General features: G+C 48.4%; 1 protein-coding gene across 1 annotated transcript in view; it reads left to right on the top strand.

Moving 5' to 3' along the window:
• Positions 1-8,264: 8,264 nt before the first annotated feature.
• PMEPA1 (prostate transmembrane protein, androgen induced 1) overlaps positions 8,265-10,728 on the top strand; it is an 84,095-nt gene continuing 81,631 nt past the window's right edge. The window contains exons 1-2 of the mRNA XM_028735293.2: positions 8,265-8,397; positions 8,956-9,180. The gene's annotated coding sequence lies outside the window, so the exon portion shown is untranslated. The remainder of the gene's footprint in view (positions 8,398-8,955; positions 9,181-10,728) is intronic.

Here is a 10,728-nt window from a genome sequence, read left to right as displayed (position 1 = left end):
CTGCAATATCTAAAACATTCAAGCCCAAGTGTGTGCATGTGTTAATATCTATTAACTATTGCCAGAAACATAGATCTCAAATACGAGCCGTTGAATTTACTAATTTGCAAGGAGCGGCTTTTTTTAAACAAATTAAGCTACCCGCCTCCTGGTTGCCCTGCTTGAGAAGCTGCTTAGACCAGAGTCAGGCTAGTTACAGATAGGTAGCCGTGTTGGTCTGCCATAGTCAAAACAAAACAAAATCCTTCCAGTAGCACCTTAAAGACCAACTAAGTTAGTTCTTGGTATGAGCTTTCGTGTGTGTGCACACTTCTTCAGATACACAGATACACTATCTGAAGAAGTGTGCATGCACACGAAAGCTCATACCAAGAACTAACTTAGTTGGTCTTTAAGGTGCTACTGGAAGGAATTTTTTTTGTTCAGAGTCAGGCTAGTTATGGAATCCTAGAATTGTAGAGTTGGAAGGGACCCCGAGGGTCATCTAGTCCAACCCCCTGGAATGCAGGAATCTCAGCTAAAGCATCCATGACAGATGGCCATTCAGTTTCTGCTTAAAAACCTCCAAGGAGAGTCCATATGACCCAATTGTCCATCTAACTTTGTTCCTGACTAGAAGCAGCTCTCCAGGGTCTTCAGGAGGAGACCCCACCCCACCCCTGCCATCTCCAGCTATTCTTCTCACTGGAGATGCCCGAAATTGAATCTACGCCCTTCTGCCTGCGGAGCAAATGCCTCAGCAGTAACAGTCCCTTCCCTTTCATACCACATCACCTCCTCACACAATGTTTTTCAACAAAGGGGGGGGGGGTTCCACACACACTATGCACTGAAAGAACTTGAGGATATCCAACGGAAGCTGAATTTTGGAGAGGATTCAAGACAGACCAGAGAGAGAGAGATGGAGAATTTAGTTAAACTAGACTCCCACAGGAGGCAGCGAAGGCCATCAATTTGGGATGAGGCAGATTTATGGGGGAATAGGCTATGCTCTGCCTCCAACGTCAGAGCGCAGAAGGCCAAAGTGATCTTGAGCTTTCACAGGGGAGGAATCTCCTGGTTGGCTACTGTGAGAACAGGATGCTGGGCTAGAAGGGGCCATTGGCCTGATCCTGCTGCAGGCTCTTCTGAGAGAGAGGGCGGGCAAGGTGGCCAAATGCAAAAAGAGAGCAATGCTTCTGAACCTTGAGCAGTTAGTTCTGCAGAAGAAGGGATTCCACCAGGTCTACCTTGCCATGCAAACGACACCTGCTGCAAAGCCCCCCCCCCCCCTGCTACGCAGACCATTAAAGGCGAAGCAGCCCCGACTTCTTTTGTGGCTGGTGCTGCACCTGAAGAGAGAAAAGAGATCGACGTATTAAAAGGCGGCCAGCGGTGTTCCCTTTCGAATTAAATAAAGGCAAGGCGAGAAGATCCACCCGTGCGTTGAACTTCACGCGCCAGCTGGGAAACCGTCGTAGCTTTGGGGGGGGGGGGGAATCATTGCCTTCCCCCTTCTCACTCTCTTGCTGAGCAAACAAAAGCGAGAATGCAGCTTCTGCATGCACGTAAAAGCAAATCGCTGCGGCCTGGCCCTTTAACGTGCCTGGCTGTCGTGGGGCAGGGAAAGAGAGAGAGAGAAAGAAAGAAAGGGAAGCTGTTTGTTCCTTTGTGATAGCATCGGGTCAACCTGAGGTTAGCAGACCCCCCCCCCCCTTTTTACAACCGTTCTGATTGCCTGGGTAATGAATTGTGTCTGCCTCTATAGACGCCCCCCCCCCCTGTCTCCCTCCTCGACCACGTGGCTTGCAAAATCCCCGCATCCAGACAGCTGAGTCCTTCCATTCTCCGGCGGTGCTGATTAGTTCCCTTTGCTGCTAGTGCGGGGGGGGGCGGGGGGAGAGAACCTTCCACCTGAAAGATCTGAACTTTCGATTGGCGGAGGGGTGGGGCCCCCCCGGGGGGCGGGCAGAGAAGGTGTTATTTGCATGTCCAGACGGAAAAGCCCCGTCTGCGATATCTAAACCACGTCTGGAATCCACCGCTGCGCCGTCTCTGGAGACGCCTTAAAGTGACAGACGACATTGTGGTCCGCTTCCTCCTCCTCCTCCTTCTCCCGCCGCCAGCCCCCCCCCCCCTGGATACGGAGAGAGCCCTAATTATATGGTGCAAAGTGGAGCCATCTCACTGTTTACCTTGGGCTATTTCCTCTCCAGGTATATAGGAGGAGACAGCAGGAAACTGCGCGCTAAGCACCCACAGATAAGGCTTGTTTTGTTTGGAGTTTGCTTGCTTTTGTTTGGGGCGGGATGTGTGTCTTTGCTAACCCCCCCCCCCCCCCCCCGGAGAGCAGCGTGAACTCCGAATAGCCCCTCGGGCTGCAAATCGAGGGCCGGTGCAAAAGCAACGAGGAGTTGCAGGAGGCCGTTTGCAGCCGTGCAAGCTGAACTTAACGCTCGCACCTTTCTGGCGCTTAAATTAATAACTCCCGGAGGAGGAGGAGCGCGGTGCTCCGAGAGCAGCCCTCTGAAAAGCTGCCCCAGACAATTGCAAAGAGAAGAGAGCCCCGCAGTCCCCCCCCCCCCTTTCTCTTTGGCGCTTGGCTTGCAAAGCCGAGGCTGTTAATTAAAGCAGGAGGGAAAGGTGTGCGCGACAAGTACCTGTTGCCAATTTGGGACCTTGTTTTCCTCTCTCCTCTTTTACAAAGAGAATTTCACAGCTGAATGGGGGAAGAGCAGCCTACCTACAGCGATAATGGATCCCTGTTGAAAATAGCTGTAGCGGCGTGTATTTTAATATGCTAGCAAATGGGAGTGACTCAGAAGTGCCACCGTTTTTCATTTTCTGAGTGTGCTGCAAGGTTGGGACAAGAAGGCTTTCCATAGATGCACGTTCGCCCTCCCTGCAGCTGCACCTCTTTAATATGATGCAGTCGGGTTATTTGCCCACTTACCGCAGAACTGTCTGCACAGGCAGCAGCTTTCCAGGGTCTCCCATCTCTCCCACCTCCTTAAGAAGCTACCATATATCAACGCGGAGACCAATGCTTCATCTAGCTTAGTATTGTCAACACTGACTGGCAGCCACTCTCCAGGGTTTCAGGCAGGGGGTCTCTCCCAGTCCTATCAGGAGATGTCAGGATTTGAACCTGGGACCTTCTGTGGGCAAAGCGGATGCCCTACCATTGAGCTGAGCCGTACATCTGCCCTGTACATTTGAAGCACTATCATGCCATTTTAAGCAGCCATGGTCTGTCCCTCCGCCACTGCTGCCACCCCAAAGAACCCTGGGAACTGTAGTTTAAGGGTGCCGAGAATCATTAGGAGACAAAAACCTTGGATCTGCCAAGGACGGTCTCCATTGTGGTAGCAGGGCGGTCTTCTCCATCCCCTCCTATCTGATCAGCCTCCAATGCAAGTTAAATCCCATCCCCACACTTCCAGCCAGATAAAGGCAAGCTGCAGTTAATGAGGAAAAGCGGTTCAGACTGCCAGACCAAACTAGGAAGAACAGGGTTTATAGCAGGGATGTGGGGAAACTTACGGCTCTCCAGCTGGTGTTGGACTACAACTCCCAACAGCCAAGCATGGACAGTACGGTAATCTGACTGACAGCACTTAGGCCAGCGCTGCAGCCTTGAGGACACCCTTGCCCTCTAGGGCCTTATCTGACTGGCTGGTGGAAGATCCAGAGTTCTGGATTGAGCCACACTCCCCTCAGCACCATAGTCAGACAATTTATCTCTCCCAGTTTGCCTTTCTTTCTGGCCTCCACCTAAATCCTCTTAGATTAGTCCCTCTTCCGTTTTTCCTTTTCTAGGGTCCCACTGCTCAGGCTTCTTCTACTCCCTCTTCTGTTTCCTCTGCCCAACTCAGGGAACCAGGCAGAGGGCCTTCTTGGTAGTGGCGCCCGCCCTGTGGAACGCCCTCCCATCAAATGTCAAAGAGATAAACAACTACCTGACATTTAGAAGACATCTGAAGGCAGCCCTGTTCAGGGAAGTTTTTAATGTGTGACATTTTAATGTATTTTTAAACTTTGTTGAAAGCCACCCAGAGTGGCTGGGGAAACCCAGCCAGATGGGCAGGGTTCAAATAATAAATTACTATTACTATCCGTGTGTTGCACTACAGATACCGGTGGGCAATTAGATAGGGCTACTGTATGTCCGGGTTTTCCTCAGACATATCTGTCAGAAATAGCAACCCTGTGGAATTTCTGAAAATCGCAAAAATGTCCAGAAAAACATAGGTGTATGGCAACCCATGTCTGAAGTGTTGATTTTTTTGGCGAATTTCCTTAAAAATAACTCAAAATCTTCTGTTTTTGTTGTGGAAAGGTTAGCACTATTTTTTTGAAATGCTTGTTCCTGTGTTTAAAATAACCAGACCGAGGGCACCAGATGAGAACAGAAGCCAGAGTGATGCACTGTGGACTCAGTATCTAATAGCACCTTTTTTGGTGAGGGGGGGGGATCTCTCCCTCCACACACTGCAGCATAAGCTGCTCTTGAACCTTGGGGAAGTGTCAAAAGCAGTGAGGAGGAATTAAAGAACCTTTTAATGAGGGTGAAAGAGGAGAGCGCAAAATATGGTCTGAAGCTCAACATCAAAAAAACGAAGATCATGGCCGCTGGGACCATCACCTCCTGGCAAATAGAAGGGGAAGAAATGGAGGCAGTGAGAGATTTTACTTTCTTGGGCTCCATGATCACTGCAGATGGTGACAGCAGCCACAAAATTAAAACATGCCTGCTTCTTGGGAGAAAAGCAATGACAAACCTAGACAGCATCTTAAAAAGCAGAGACATCACCTTGCTGACAAAGGTCCGTATAGTTAAAGCTATGGTTTTCCCAGTAGTGATGTATGGAAGTGAAAGCTGGACCATAAAGAAGGCTGCTCGCCGAAGAATTGATGCTTTTGAATTATGGTGCTGGAGGAGACTCTTGAGAGTCCCATGAAGATCCAACCTATCCATTCTGAAGGAAATCAGCCCTGAGTGCTCACTGGAAGGACAGATCCTGAAGCTGAGGCTCCAATACTTTGGCCACCTCATGAGAAGAGAAGGCTCCCTGGAAAAGACCCTGATGTTGGGAAAGATGGAGGGCACAAGGAGAAGGGGACGATGGAGGACGAGATGGTTGGACAGTGTTCTCGAAGCTACCAGCATGAGTTTGACCAAACTGTGGGAGGCAGTGGAAGACAGGAGTGCCTGGCGTGCTCTGGTCCATGGGGTCATGAAGAGTCGGACATGACTAAACGACTAAACAACAACAAGCAGTACCAACAGTAACAGAAATAAAAAGTCAGAAACCCCACTGCTTACACAAACCTTTCTCCACACATAATTGGGGGGGGGGGGGGCTAAGTTCAATATGTATTAGAATAAGACACACAGATTTTTTCCTGTTGCGGTGCATCAGGGGAACTAAGGTTCTTTTAACAGTGCAATACAATTCAGACTTTTGACTTCAAGAAAAGTAGAAAAAAACTGTGTACTTAAGACGGGGTTACTGGCGTGACTGCAGTTGTGTATTTGGAGGGCAAGAGATTAGAAATATGACAAGGATAGTAATGAATCATTCACGATCCTCTGATGGCCTTTATGGTTTCACAGGAAGCATCTAGAGTGGCTTTTTAAATATTCATTCTTAATTTGTGGTGCAGATGTGTTGGTGGATCTAAAGCCTAGATCTGGCAGTTCCATTTTAAACGGAGATAGAATTAAAACCCTGAATTTTGTAGACACAGCGGCAGGGGAAGAAGGCATCCGCTTTCAGTTGACAACCGTATTTTGTGAGAGATGGTTACCCATGTGATGAAATAGTACAGGGGTCAGCACTCCTTACCACTCACTGGTCATTAGATGGGTGAAATTGGTTACTTTTTTCACTCTCTGGAGAACTAGATAGGACTGAAGGAGGAAGTTGAGAAAAAGTGACCCTCTTTCCCTATTCCCTCAACCTCTGGGCTTTTCAAGGCTCAGTTGAATTCTGCATCTGGCTTTTACCCAGAACCCTTGGAAAACCAAAGTCTGCAGACACACTTTCTCTCCTCCTGCCTCTTAGGAAGGGGAGGGGGTTAATTGGGGGGAGGGGAAATGGCCAGAAGGGGCAGTGTGCATGGCATCCCTCCCAAAATCCATATATGCCCATGGGCCTAAAAATGTTGGTGAACCTTGGAATATTGTAAAGTTCTCCATGTGGGGCTACACAGCCCTGAAGACTGTTCAGAAACTGCACTGGAATAGAATGCTGTTGCCTAGCTATTGGTGAATGCCAGAAAGTCCGTGGGCAGATAGGGGTCTCAGCCTGTGTTCCAGACAGAGCTGGTAGACAGCTGCCCTGGACAAATAATTGACCTGCGCCTCCATGGACAGCTGTGAGTCCAAAATGACTCCCAGGCTGCACACCTGGTCCTTCAGAGGCACAGTTATCCCATTCAGGACCAGAGAGTCCTCCACACTCGCCCACCCCCTGGCCCCTAGAAACAGTACTTCTGTCTTGTCAGGATTCAGCCTCCATCTGTTAGCCATCATCCATCCATTGTGTAGATGGATTAGAGATTTTTGGTGATTAAGTGGTATATAAATCCTGATAAATAAATATATACAGTGGCCCTGGTCTTAGCTCAGTGGAAGAGCACAAGATCACTCTGTCAGCCTGCTGAGATTCAACTAGGTCAGTGGTGTAGCAGCTGCTCTGCAAGCCAAAGATCCCAGGTTCAATCCACGGCATTCGGTCTAGTATATCTGAAGGAGCGTCTCCATCCCCATCGTTCTACCTGGACACTGAGGTCCAGCGCTGAAGGCCTTCTGGCGGTTCCCTCACTGCGAGAAGCCAGGTTACAGGGAACCAGGCAGAGGTCCTTCTTGGTAGTGGCACCCGCCCTGTGGAACACCCTCCCACCAGATGTCAAAGAGAACAACTACCAGACTTTTAGAAGACATCTGAAGGCAGCCCTGGTTAGTGAAGCTTTTAATGTTTGATGCATTACTGTATTTTAATAATTTGTTGGAAGCTGCCCAGAGTGGCTGGGGAAGCCCAGCAAGATGGGCGGGGTATAAATAATTTCTTCTTCTTCTTCTTCTTCTTCTTCTTCTTCTTCTTCTTCTTCTTCTTCTTCTTCATCCGCAAATGTCTTCTCCCTGAAATCCTAGATGTCAGAAAACAATGGTAGAAAATAATGAGCTTGATGGACCAATGGTCTTAGTATAAGGCAGCTTCCTATGTTCCTATGAAAGATACTGACATGTAGACATTGTAGACTTTATCAGTCGGTAACTAAGACATAAGATCAAACCTATCCATTCTGAAGGAAATCAGCCCTGAGTGCTCACTGGAAGGACAGATCCTGAAGCTGAGGCTCCAATACTTTGGCCACCTCATGAGAAGAGAAGACTCCCTGGAAAAGACCCTGATGTTGAGAAAGATGGAGGGCTCAAGGAGAAGGGGACAACAGAGGACGAGATGGTTGGACAGTGTTCTCGAAGCTACCAGCATGAGTCTGACCAAACTGCGGGAGGCAGTGGAAGACAGGAGTGCCTGGCGTGCTCTGGTCCATGGGGTCACGAAGAGTCGGACACGACTAAACGACTAAACAACAACAACAACAACTAAGACATATGACATCTGCCTCTTCCACTCCTGGCAAGAAAAGGGAGGGAAAGCACAGAGGAGTAGCAGATTCTGAAATTTCACACCACCAGTCTGTCCAACTATTCTGTGTTTGGACATGTGAACTGTCTGAGATTGCTGCCTGCCAGTATCTGCTACCCAATGATTGTCCCACCACACCTGACAGAAGCACAGGAAATGTGTGTTTATCTTTCTTTGATGTCATAAAACAGCCCCTTCTTGAAATATTTCATCATCTTCCCAAGTCCAAACGTAGCAAAATTAGTCAAGAAGCGTTTTTGAACAGACCGGCTGTCTGAAATCGCTTATTGTCTAGATTTGTTACCAACAGACCAGTCGAAAATTGCTGAGGGTCTTGCCTGACCACTTAATGGCTTTTTTGCTTGTTGCAGCTATTGTAATGCGCTGGTGTAGATGCGGTATGACTCACAATAATGATACAAACATTAAAACCAATATTTTAAAAATCAACACAAAATGAAAACCTAAAACCACATTCATAACGCACAAACAGATATAAAGGTAACACAACACAAACCACTAAAAGACAAGCAAGCAAGAGGTCTGAATTAAGGGCCAAAAATCTGGGTAAAAGAAACATAGATTTTTTTTGTCTTGTGCCTAAAAATAGATAGATAGTGACAGACATGCCTTCCCATTGACAGCATTCCAGAAGTGAGGAGCCACCACTAAAAAGACCCATTCGGATCTTGTCACCTTCTGCACCTCCCTTGGTAGAAGATCACAGAGAAGGGCCTCAGATGGTGAATGCTGCGTCCAGGTTGGTTCATGTGGAAGGAGTGTGGTCCTTAAAAGAAAAGGAAAAGGAGCTAAACCAACGCTTCCCTGCTGGCACCTGAAAATTGAGGGATCAGGGCAATGTGGGAAGGGGAGAAAGTGGGGCAGGCATGGGCAGTGCCAGATTTACGTATAAGCTAAAGAAGCTATAGCTTAGGGCCCCACTCTCTTGGGGCCCCCAAAAAATTTCAAGGAAGAAAAAACTTGGATGTACATTTCCAAAATATGAGATAAAAAACAAATAAAACAAAATCTACATACAGCAACAGCGGCAAATGGCTTTAGATACCTATTAGGTCCACAAATTACCATATAGCATATATTCAACACAAAAAACAGCAACAATTTGTTGTTGACAAAGGACAGCTGGACATATAAAGGGCCCCATTACCTTCGATAGCTTAGGGCCTCATCAAACCTAAATCCGGCCCTGGCCATGGGCAAAAGGAAGCGTAGTAACAGTGGTGGGGTGACCAGGGTGGGGGGCACAAGCTCCTCTCAAACATGGCAGTGCTCCTATTGATCTATATTTCCTCCGCAGAGGTTGATGAAGCAGGAGGAAGGCTATATCTCAGAGGTTGTGCATCTGGGCTCAATCCCCAGAATCTCCAAATAAGACTGGGAAAAGCTGCTGCCTGAACCTCTGGATTGCCACTGATTTAGGAGCAAGAGAGAGTCTGTAGCATGACCCGGACCTGTTTCATGCGTAATAGCAACAAGGCCCCACACAGAAGACGGAGAGGCCTTCTCGATGGTTAATGGCAAGGTTAGTGTAAGTAGGTCACCGTTTAATGGTTTCCGATGAAACGTGAGCAAATGTGTCTTGTTAACACAGTGACTTATTTATGACTCAGCCCCATACTGTAAGTGTGAAGACATGTGCTGGCGGTATATGAATTAATATGGTTTGGATTTCGTTCAGAACACGATTGCTCTAAGGTTCTAGCCTCGGGCTCTCTGGGCAGCCGATTGCTTTAAATTGCAAGCAGCGCCGAGAGGTGAGGTGTCGGGTCAAAGCCAAGGATGAAGGGCAGGGAGGGGGGAAGGACAGGGTGCAGAGGGGGAGAGAGAGTTTTGCATACAACGGAGCAGTGTGCTGTAGCTCAGAGGAACAGACCTGCTTTGAACACAGGAGGTCATGGGTTCAATTTGAGCTACTACCAGTCAGTGTCTAGACCAGGGACCCCCAAACTTGGCCATCCAGGTGTTTTGGGACTACACTTCCCATCATCCCTGACCACTGGTCCTGTTAGCTAGGGATGATGGGATGGGAGTTGTAGTCCCAAAAACATCTGGAGGGCCGAGTTTGGGGATGCCTGGTGTAGACAATACTGAGCGAGGTAGACCAATAGTGCAGTTCAGTATAATTGGTGGCAATGGTCACAGAGGACAAGCCTGTAGAAACCATTGTGGGGAGCTGGCCCCAAGCTGCAACAAATCCCTGTTCCCATTGTTCTTAGAAGATTTTCACCATGGCTTCCAAGAATTAGCAGTTCTAGGAAGTGGAGAACCAATGCAGAAAGGAAACACCAGCTTCCGTCTCTTGCAATGGGGATGTCCTTGGGGTGGGGGGTGGGGACCCAGTGCCATAGCTACAAGGGGACTAGCTGGATTTTTTGGCCCGGGTGACGCCACAGAAGGGTACCACTGAGGCTCCCAGCCTCTATGTGGGTGTACACAAATGTGGGGGGGGGGCAGGATTTATTTTAGGGGGGAGGCTTTATGCTAGGCGTGGGCAAAACCAAGCTATCTGCGACACAATTGGTCGGTTCAGTATTTTTATTTAGTTACTTGATTTGGGGAGGGCAGCTGCCCCCTCTGCCCATGGTGGCATGTGCCAAACTGGGTCTCTGACCCAGGTGAAATAAAGCCTAGGTTTTTTTCCGGGGGGGGGGCGGACCCTGCTACTTAAAGCACCTGAGGTTCTGGCATGCTGCAGGACTGACCCTACCATTAGGCAGGGTGCAGCAACCACCTCAGGCAGCAGATAATGAAGAGTGGTGAGAAGCTGTTGGGAGGACAGAGTTGTGTGCTCCTGTTTACAATCCTCTGTTCTCCGCCTGAAATGAGTATGTCCAGAGAAGCTCCAAGACCTTTCATTGCCTGAGCCAGAGGATCCAAATATACCCCAACCATTTTAATGACGAATCTTTCCACATTCGCTGGATGGCTCCAGGATTTAATTATTGTGTATTGTACGCACTTTCTCTGCATCATGTGCAATTTTAGTCACCTCTATCTGGGCTCCTCTTTCTCAGCCTTTTGTCTAAGTGAAAAAGCTCCAATATGTTGCAGGCTTTCAAGTCTCTCCAGC

The sequence above is a fragment of the Podarcis muralis genome, chromosome 5 (assembly GCF_964188315.1).
Source record: "Podarcis muralis chromosome 5, rPodMur119.hap1.1, whole genome shotgun sequence".
In the NCBI taxonomy this organism is placed as follows: Eukaryota; Metazoa; Chordata; class Lepidosauria; order Squamata; family Lacertidae; genus Podarcis; species Podarcis muralis.
Note: the sequence above shows the minus strand (reverse complement) of the source record. Positions and strands in the feature narration are given on the sequence as shown.